This window comes from Ochotona curzoniae, unplaced genomic scaffold (genome assembly GCF_017591425.1).
Source record: "Ochotona curzoniae isolate NIBS_2020 unplaced genomic scaffold, NIBS_Ocur_1.0 scaffold_4506, whole genome shotgun sequence".
In the NCBI taxonomy this organism is placed as follows: Eukaryota; Metazoa; Chordata; class Mammalia; order Lagomorpha; family Ochotonidae; genus Ochotona; species Ochotona curzoniae.
In genome coordinates, this window is record NW_024467119.1 from 56,865,158 (window position 1) to 56,875,649 (window position 10,492).

Here is a 10,492-nt window from a genome sequence, read left to right on the forward strand (position 1 = left end):
AATTAGCCTACTATGCCATGGTGTTGGCTCCAGTAATCCCTTTGTAAAAAGTGTTGTTCTTTCTTTCTTCCTCTATTTGTTTGTTTGTTTGTTTATCACTCTCTTTCTTTTCTCTTTCTCTTCCTTCCTTTATTCCTTCTTTCCCTATTTTTCTTTTTCTTTCATTTCTTCCTTCTTCTCTATTTCTTTCTCTTTCTTCTTTTCCTCTCTTTCACTTGCAGTTCTCTCCAGTTGTTTTTTTTTTTAGAATTCTGTATGTATCTGAAGGGCAGACATATGGATGGATAAATCAATTTTAATTCTATTAGTTCACCCCTCTAAAGGCTGCTGTTGATAGGACTGGGCCAGGGGAAAGCCGGAAGCTCCATCGGGGTCTCCTGCACTGGTGGCAGGGACCCAAGCACCCTTGCCATCCTCCCTCTTTTTGGGGGCACATTAGCAAAGAGCTGGAGTGGAAGTGGAGCAGCCAAGATTTGAAGTGGCTCCCACATGGGAAGCTGGGAATTGCAGGTGGGGAATCATCTGTACCACAAAGCCAACCCCTAAGACAGGATTTCCCAGGCTTTGGATTCCTCCACTGTGATGCAGCATCCTCTTGGGCCTGCATCCAGGGAAGGCTTGGGGGGTGGAGGAAGAAAAAACCAATGTCAAACCACCTCCTATTGCCTGTTGTGCTGTGACTCAGGGCCTTCATCTATGCCTTGATGCTCTGTGCTTGTGGTGTTCATGAGGCTGTGGTAAACTGACTTGTGAATTTCAGAGAGAGTAAAATCTCCAATTGCTGCTCAGCTCTTGACAAGACCAACAGAGCAGCAGTTTTCCATTTTGGCTCAGTCTAGCTCTTGTTTCCTTTCGCTGATGTCACTTTGACTCTGCCTTTAGGGTTACTTTTCACCATGGCCTGCTATCTTTAGGAATGCAATGAGATATTCTGTCCTCTCCTGGGTAAGGAATGGAGACATGACCCCCGGGTTAACCTCACTGAAACTTAAACAGAGTGACAAAGACAATGAACACAATTGACATTCACTCATCTCAGCAGTGACTACCCTAAACAAATATTTCCTGGTATTTCTGTACATCCTTTTTCTAAAACCTATAGATAACTTGAACCCTGCCCCTTATGCTCAGGCCAGATTCCTTACATTTCCCATTCATTGTGTGATCTCCTAATAGCTTCACAATATATTTCTTCTGGCTCTGACATAATCAACCAGCGTGCCAGAAGTCTCAGTACAGCTCCCCACAGTCACGACATGTTTGTCGGTGCTGTGAGATATCCTGACATCCATAGCACGGCTATCTCTCTTGAAAATTCAGGAATCTGAGCAAAATACTACTAAACTGATGAATCTGAACAATGAAACACTGTACATTTTAATATTTATGAACACCTGTTTCAACACATTCATTAATTCATTTTATTAATATTAACAGAGCACTTGCTCAAATGCCAAGAACGATTGGAAACATTCTAATAAACAAATGAGAGAATGTTTCTGCTCTCATGGAACATATATTCTAATCTTCTTCTGATGGATCTTCCAATATTTTTAAAAACAAAAACAAAAATAATGATATGAATATAAATTCTTTAGGGTCAGAAATTGTGATTTTCTTATTCATCACTTTCTAACATAATACTAGAAGATGGTATATTTTTAACAAGCGCCAGTTGACTGCACAAATAAATCTCACTTCCAAGGGAAAATGGCTGGCCACATATTGAATTGTTCAAGATCAAGGTTGAACATTAAAAGCACTTGGAGCTCTCATTTTAGTGTGGTAGATTAAGGTCTTCCCTTGGATCCCAGCATGCCATATTGACCTGTTGTGTCCTAACGATCCACGTCTGAGCGAGGTCCTTGCTCTCAAAAATGGAAAAGCAGGAATAGATGGCACAGTTGCCTGGGCCCCTACACCCACAGGGGAGGCTCAGGTAGTTTCTGGCTGCCAGCTGTGCCCTGGCTCAGTCCTAGTCATTAAGCTCAGTGGATGATGACCCAGAAGAAGGACGATCTCTCTTACTCTTTCTCATTCAGAATTTCTGCCTTTTAAACAAACAAATAAATGTTTTTAGGATAAGTATTCAAATACAAGAACATGAAAGAATAGATTTTCCTTCCTCTCAGGCTTCCAGTTAACAGGAAACTGCGCTCAGGAGTAAAAACTGAGAATTGAACAGACGTAAATAGAAGTTCTTCAGGTAGGAAGTGGGCATCCTGACTGCTTCCAGGCAGGGAGATGATGGTTCCTGTTTTTTTTTCTTTTATTTCACTTACTACATTTAATTTTTTTTTAATTACGTATTTGAAAGGCAAAGAAAGAGAGCAATTAGCCTTGTTTGACTCTGCAAAAAGCTGGAAAGATTAAAGCTGGAAAGACGGAACCCCGGCCAGATTGCCCATGTAGGGGGCAGGACCTGACAGCTTAAGTCATCACAGGCTACCTTCCAAGTGTGTGTGAGGAAACTGGAATCCAGAGAATGGGGACTTAAACCAAAGCACCCTGATTCTGGGCCCCATCCACTCTTGTATTTCCTTCTTAATGAACTTTCCCCACTGATGTATTTCCATTTCAGCTTCCATTAAAATGGATAGCAAAGAAGTTTTTACTAGGTCTCAATCCAAATATTTGTTACTATGACATTTGTAAAGGCTGGAATTACGATGAATACTCAGAAAAAAGTTGGTGAGCCAGGGAAGTGGTTCATGCATAAAAAACAGAGGTGCTGTCAGCTCACGCTTAGTCTTTTTGCATAGGTGGACGACGCTTGTTCTTAATTTATGCTAAATCATTAAGTAAGAAGTGGGTATATATTTAATTTAGTGATAGCTACTGAATGCTCCTCAAATAATTAGGTGAATTAAATTTGTTTCTGGTACAAAGAGGTCACAGTAAGGTATCAGCTAAAACCAATTAAACATTCTGCCACAAATGTTCAAATGAATAAGTGATGTGGAACCAGTTTATTTTCTTGTTATATGCCATAGAAAGTGAGTGAAGAGACCAGATGGAAAAGCAGAGTAAGCAAATGTCTACTATTTTATACTGAGTTGGGTTTCTATTCGAACATGATTTAGTCAAGAGTATGTTTTAACAAGTGGTCTAAAATAGCAGAATTTACATGTTTTTGACTACCACACAGCTGTTTCTGAATGAAAAGAAAGTGCGATTCAAACAGTCATGGGCACTTCCTATGCGTACAAGGCAATCTACAAAATGCAGGGGTAAGTGCGCCTCGGCTGTCATCCACAGATTGCAGTGGGAGAACGGGAGAAATCTTCTCAGCATGAAAGAGAAAAAGAACCAAAAAGACTAGATGAATTGCAAGTATAATTTAAATGCTGCATTCTTTGGCTGCAGGTATGACGTAGGTCAATGTGGATGGAGACATCTAGGCAGCAGAGAGCAGCTTGCTGACTCTCCTGTATGAGCTGCAAGCACACGGGTAGGTGCAGGTTCTGTGGGTGATGGAGAAAGTGGAGAGTAGGTCGCGAGAGAGGTGGAAAGTCTGTGAAGGGTTTTTTTTTTAAAGATTTATCTTATTTTTATTGGAAAGGCGGGTATACAGAGAGGAGAGACAGAGAGAAAGATCTATGTGAAGGGTTTTGTGTGCCACGTGCTAACTGTGAAACAAGACATCTGGTAGGTATGGAGGTAGTGCTTGCTCTAATCCAAGCAATGTTCTGCACAGATAACTGGTGGGTCCATGAAAAAAAAAAAAAAAGATAGCAGAGGACGCAGAGAAGAGGGGGAGGAGCAGATGAAAGGCCAGAGCCCGGCTTCCCACAGTTTATATGCCATGTGTTTGCAGAGCTAGAGAAGGTGTAACATAGAGGACAGGATGAGTGCAGGTGGGACTCGGGAGAGCAGCAGACACTCTGCAGGGTGGGAGAAGTAATCAGAGAATTGAGAGTAGGGGTGTGAGAAACGTGACCCAATTAGAGGCCATCCAGAAAGTATTTCTTACTAGTGTTTAAAAAGGATAGATTTTAGGGTCCGGTATGGTAGCCTAATGGCTAACATCCTCACCTTGAATGAACCAGGATCACATAGGAGCACTAGATCATATCCTGACTGCTCCACTTCCCATCCAGCTCCCTGCCTGTGGCCTGGGAAAGCAGTCAAGGACTGCCCAAAGCCTTGGGACCCTGCAGCCGCATGAGAGACCAGGAAGAAGCTCCTCGCTTTGGATTGGCTCATCTCCAGTCATTGCGGTCACTTGGCAAGGAAACCAGCAGATGAAATATCTTTTTCTGTGTCTCTCCTTCTCTCTGTAAATCTGCCTTTCCAATAAAACTACATACTTCTTTAAGAAAAAGAAGGCAGATTTTAGTATGATGGTAGAAAATGGCACTCTATTGTCTAAGTTGAAGGAAGAAACACTAAAATATTTTACAAAACTATTTTATTTTTAAAAATTTCCCTTCTATTATTATTATTATTATTATATGGTTCCAAAGGCTCCGGGGTTTCCCATATCCCCTTCCCAAATCCCCATCTCCCCACTGATTTCCCCCATATTATCACAACAGTATAGTTTCTCACAGTCATTAAGTCAGTCATTGCAGGCATGGACATTGGCAGAGTCCAGCATCCTATGGTTAAGATGTATTTTACAGTTTCATTGAGAATCCATTTTTTATCTGGAAATAGAGATGCAAACTGCATTGTATCCTCACACCTGAATATGATGGTCTCTATCACATAGTTTGAAAAGTCACACAAAACAAAATCAACAGGAAGAAAAGCAGAAATTTACAATGCCATGATGCTAAAGAACATTCTATTAAATGACTAATGTGTCAGTGAAGAAAAGAAAATCAAGAACCTTGAAGAAAATGATGCTGTGAGTCAGTAAAGAATTTAACGAGAAAAAAAGAAATGTTTTGAAGAAATGAAACTATCAGGAGGGCCGCTCAGACTTTAACATGAGAATTATGCATTATGGTTATCTAAGGAAGATGAGCAACATACAGAAATCACTATGTCCAGTGTAATTAAAAAATCAAGACTATTATAGATCCATTAACACAATTGGAGAGCTCAATCAACATTACTTTGGGATTTCTTTCTAAGTGTCTAGGCGGTGGAATCACCCATAACATCTTCTTACTAATTAAATCAGAAGGTTACTTCGTTTTGTAATGAAAATAGCTACTTTATTGTTTTAGATTTTAGTCACTAAATAAAAATGTGCATTCCTTTGCTGATTTCCTGAGGACCAACACAAGCGTTTTCTTCCAGGAAGTCTTCCCTGATGAGAACTTCCTGTGCTCCTCATGTTGTGTAAATCTCCAAGAAGCATCTGCAATATCCAGTTTCTGATCCTTTCTAATAGAATGGAAAGCCTGGCTTATTCCCAGAGGAGTCAAAAACATAATGGGTGCTTGGGTGGGCTGCCGAGGGTTTCAGGTTTGGATACACTGAATTTAGAGAGTGTTGCAAAGTACATGTAGTTTAGCTGGCATTTGGAAAGGCATGAATTGCCTTTCCCCGTGAGAATTAACGGCAATTATAACATTTAATTTAAATTTGTGCAGGCATGAATGTGCTTGTGTTTGTTTTTTGTTTGTCTCCCTGCTGAAATATGCGAATGCAATTATTAAATCACCACCAAATCTCATAAGATCACATGGTTTACTTTTCTGCAACCTCCAGATTTGGGGCAAACAACGCTTTTTTCAGACATAAGGTTTGCATTTAGACAAAACAAATTCACATAGATGCATTATTTTCTGTCTCCACTAAGCACTAACAGACTCCACACTAGTGCCCGCATATTCCTTGTTGAAAACCACAAATACATGCGTGAATCTTAATCTAATGATGTGTGATAAAATGAATGCTACAATTTTAATAGGAGGATATGAGACTCATTTTGCAAGCCGAAACATTTAATTCTACCATACTAAGATATTTCTATAAGTTGGTGTGAAAATTAATTTTTAAAAAGTTGCTGACTTAGATGCAAAAATTCTTCGAGGGTGTATTACGAAGGATGTTTGGAAACTTTATGGAAGTGCATAGTATAAAAAATGCTATTCATGATTTTTCAGTTGCTTTTGCATCAAATAAAAGTTTTCCAGAAACATTTTGAAGTGCTCTCATATTTACAGGAAAGTTTATGAGCCATTAAGTTACTGTCCTATAAATTTTGACAAGGTGACATATCCGTTTACCAGCTGGCCCAAAAAGTAGGCATACTCTTATCTCAGAAGCTTTTCTTGTCACTTGCAGATATCACTGCCAACCAAGCTAAACAGTTATTTCATTATTACAGATTAGCATTGATTATCTAACATTAGGTAAAACCAGACGTTATGTGTTTTTTTGTGGTCATTTCATTGACATGATGCTTGAGAAGCCCATCCACAGTCTGAGGCGGATATTTGCTCTTTTTCACTCCTCTATCGTATTGTCATCAATACATGGGATTATGTTGTTTGTTTCTCTCATGTTAGTACAGTATTCCATCATATATATGGTGCTTATGGGATCTTAAGAAAGCTTCAAAGTTTAGTGTCTCTTGTTATTTTATTTGTACAGATGGGTTCAGTATTCAATGTGTAAATAACTAATCGGGTTTTGTTGTGAACTACTCAAAAACTTGCTAAAAAGATATACCGACTACTTACATTTATATGCAAATGTATACAATGCATAGTGAGCAAATTTACATAATTAATATGTAACTAGACTATTATGACCTCATGAATATAGCCTTTGGATTCCTGTCTTCCATTGGCTCTGAAAATCTTTAGTAGGATATATTTTAGTTGTATAAATTTTATTTTTGATAAATTTTACATATTTGATTAGGGTACAGGGTCAAGGGCTAGAGGAAAATGGGTGAGACCGTTGTTTTCATATTCTATTTTTTCCTTCCTATATCTGGGGGGAAGGGAAAGAAAAAGTGAGAAGCCACACCCACCCTCCTAACCATACCAGAGCATGCTCCTAAGGTCCAGCTCAAGTGGTTTCAATAGCTCAACAGTACTGTATTACTACAGATCTTGCCACTCCAATCACAATAAATCTTTCCAGACTTGACTGGTTGAAATAGTTCACCTTATAATCTCCGTTTGCCCAGATACTCACTGCCAACTCTTGCAATTGATTGATTTGTTCTGTCTTCCATCTTCTGCCATGGTGCCAGGTAGCCTCTGTAGGCTCCACTGTACTGCCATATCCTCCATGTGCTTCTGGCTATGCTGTCCACTGCTTCGTCTAAGCCACTGAGGAGGCCCAGCTCTGACATACGCATTCCACAGTCAGATCATGGAACCTGCAATTTACTCTAAGGTTGGAATTCTGAGTCCTGTGGTTAAGTTGGGGGATTCCCAAAGTGACTTCATCTGAGGTGATCCCAGACCTGATTCTCATGTATGTATGCCAATACAGGGTCTGGCACAGTCCATTGCCCAAATCAGCCTATGCACACACTGTTAATTGCAATAGCTGGCTCAGTTGTCTCCAGCCCTGTTGCCTACACAAACGAATGCATATTGCAGTCCCACCTGATCCTGCCCACAGCACTCGGCCCCTCTGCAAACCAGTGGGAGTTGTAGACTAATTGGAGTGACCCGCAATAATCCCCACCAGGCCTGCCCCCTGCCTTTGTTCCTGTGCTTGCCAGTATGTACAACAGACTGGTACTGTCTGTCCCACATCCCATTCGGGTCTTACACATGTCAATGAGCATTGAAACCTAGTTTAACCCAAGCAGCCTGACTATCCAGCCCATACATGTGTTGGTAAGTGCCTCTCTCTGTCTAGCCATGCCTATTGCAGTCCTGGTTCTCATGCTCATCAGTCAGAATGGCAACCTAAAAGGGAGGTTCCCACTGGTTCCCTGCTGGATCTACTCCTACTCCCAGAACTTGCACTCTTCAGGTTGTTCTGCAGTTTGATTTAACAGAATTTGACCTCCATGCCAGCATCTGCTAGCTGATGCTGTGGCAAACCGCAACCAACCCTGGCCCCCTCTGGCTTATGCATGTGCCAGTAGGTACAGTCTGTCCAGCCTGGCTTATTCCTTATCCAACTTACATGCAGGCCAACAATTAGCTCTGCCCAGCCTGATCTGCCCCTAGCCTCAGCTCTCATTCTCACACTGGGAATAGTGGCCCAGCAGAGAAGCTCCCTGCAGCCCTCCTACTGGGTCTGCCCATTTGCAGGTCTCATAAGTGCTGGTTGGGTGCTGCGGCCCACTCTGGTATGACCTGCCTCACCTCAGCATTTGCTAGTGGGTGCTATAGCCTGGCTGGTCCCAGGCCATCCCCAGTTCCAGCTCACACTGGTGGGAATTACAGCCTAGGCAGCCCAGCAAGCCCCAGTCCTGGCCCTAGTGTGAACTTGCTGGAATTGTGGCCTGACCTGGCATGATTCACACCCCATTCTGGTTCTCGGATTTGCCAACCGGTGATATAAACTGGCTCAGTCTGGCTTGCCCCAGGCCTGAGCCAAAGGTCAGCCTGCAGGTATCATAACCTGGCTTGTTCTGGGCTACTTCTTATCGTGGTTCTTGCACTCACCTGCAGGAACTGTGTCCCAACGGAGGAGTTGCCAAGCTCCTTCATCAGAACCTCTCCCAATAGCAGATCTTGCGCACACTGGTGGGTCCATGGGCTAGTCCTACTTAGTCCACCTCCTGTCCCAGCAGGAACAGTGACTTTTTTCTGACCAGTCCTCACCCATTTCAGTTTTTGCTGTTGAGCACTACAGCCCAGCCAAGCCTGGTACATGCCCAGACACAGCTCACACGTGGCTCTACATGGACAGAGACCTGGCCCATCCCATTCTACACCCATCCTGGTTCTGACGAGTTCCAATGGGTATTGAATATTTTAATCTCTATGTGCCATTAGGACTTACTCAGTAGATCTAACTGTATTTTTGTTTTCACAATCCATTCTTTGTCTTTACCTCCATACATATTCGCTACATAGTTTGGGTGTTATATGCAGGCATTTCTTTCAAGCAATATAAATTGAACTACCCGATCTTAGAGCATGTGTGGGGTCGGTTTTAACATCAAATCAGTTTTCCGAAGCAACTCTATCAATTTCTGTTCTCACCATCTACAAACATAGACAACCTTTACATTTTTGTGCTGATATTGCTATCTAACTTTTTTAACTGTGTTTTTTTCTCTTTTGACTGGTTGTATCCAATTTCACAATAAAGATTGTGCATTTCTTAGATACTAATGAGATTGGTCACTTTTACGTAGATTGTCTATCTGATCTTCCATCTCGAGAGAGCTATGCACATTTGTGCCCTTGGGATTCTTGTTTTGCGTAATTCTTTCATACTTTGCACTCAAGTCCTTTTCATGATAGATGTCATGCATGCATGCTCTCATACTTTATGCTTTTCCCTTTCATTCCCATAATGACTGATATCATGACTTGTTACTTACTTAATAAAACACAATCTTTTTAGAAATAGTAAGTTTTGATACCTTGTTGTTTAAATATATTTCTATTGCCAGATCATGATGACATTCTCCCCCTTTCTTTTAATAATGTTGTTTTTCCTTAATTTTAAATCAATACAGCATTATGTGTTGAAAGAATATATATAAATATTTTTTATTTTAAAGTTAGATATACAGAGAGAAGGAGAGACAGAGAGGAAGATCATCCATCTAATGATTCACTCCCTAAGTGACTGCAATCACTTGGAGCGGAGCCAATTTGAAGCCAGGAGCCTCTTATAGGTCGCCCTTGCAGGTGCAGGGTCCTAAAACTTTGGGTCGTCCTTGACTGCTCTCCCAGGCCACAAGCAGAGAGCTGGATGTGAAGCAAGTCTGCCGAGATTAGAACCAGTGTCCATATAAGATCCTGGTTTATTCAAGGTAAGGACTTTAGCCACTAGGCTATCACACCAGGTCCCTGAAAAGATACGTTTCACATTTTAGTGGCATATATTTTTAAAGACTTAGCATACCTATTTATAGGTGGGCCTTTTCGTCTACCTTTGGGACTCCATTGTATCATAAAGTTACCATGTTTTTATAGTAAATTTTAGTATCTGATAATGTGACTCTCCATTTCTTTCTGTACTTTTTCTCTGTCGCTTGCCCCTGGTTTATGACTCCTTTTGCTCCCAGGAATTTTGTGATTTGCGTTTAACCAAAACCACTATAACTTTTCACCTAATTTTGGACTGATTCCTTATGTAAATTTCATCTTCCTCAAAAGCTGCTTGCTTGATTACTCCTGCCCCAACCATTCACTGTGTTGTCCACTGACTAAACCACAGTGGCCCAATCCTATTCCTCAGGTGGAATTATATTACTGCAGCTCCCTGTTTTCATGGCTCCAGTTCTCTTCCTTGCAAACTATTTTTAATGAGGAAATCTAATTTAACTGTCAGTGTTTTTGGTGTTTCCTTTCAGGACAATCTTGTATGAATTGTGCAATTTCCAGTTGAGCTTGGGCTTATTGTCATCAAGTTTCTTGTCACCCTGGAAGCTAGACAT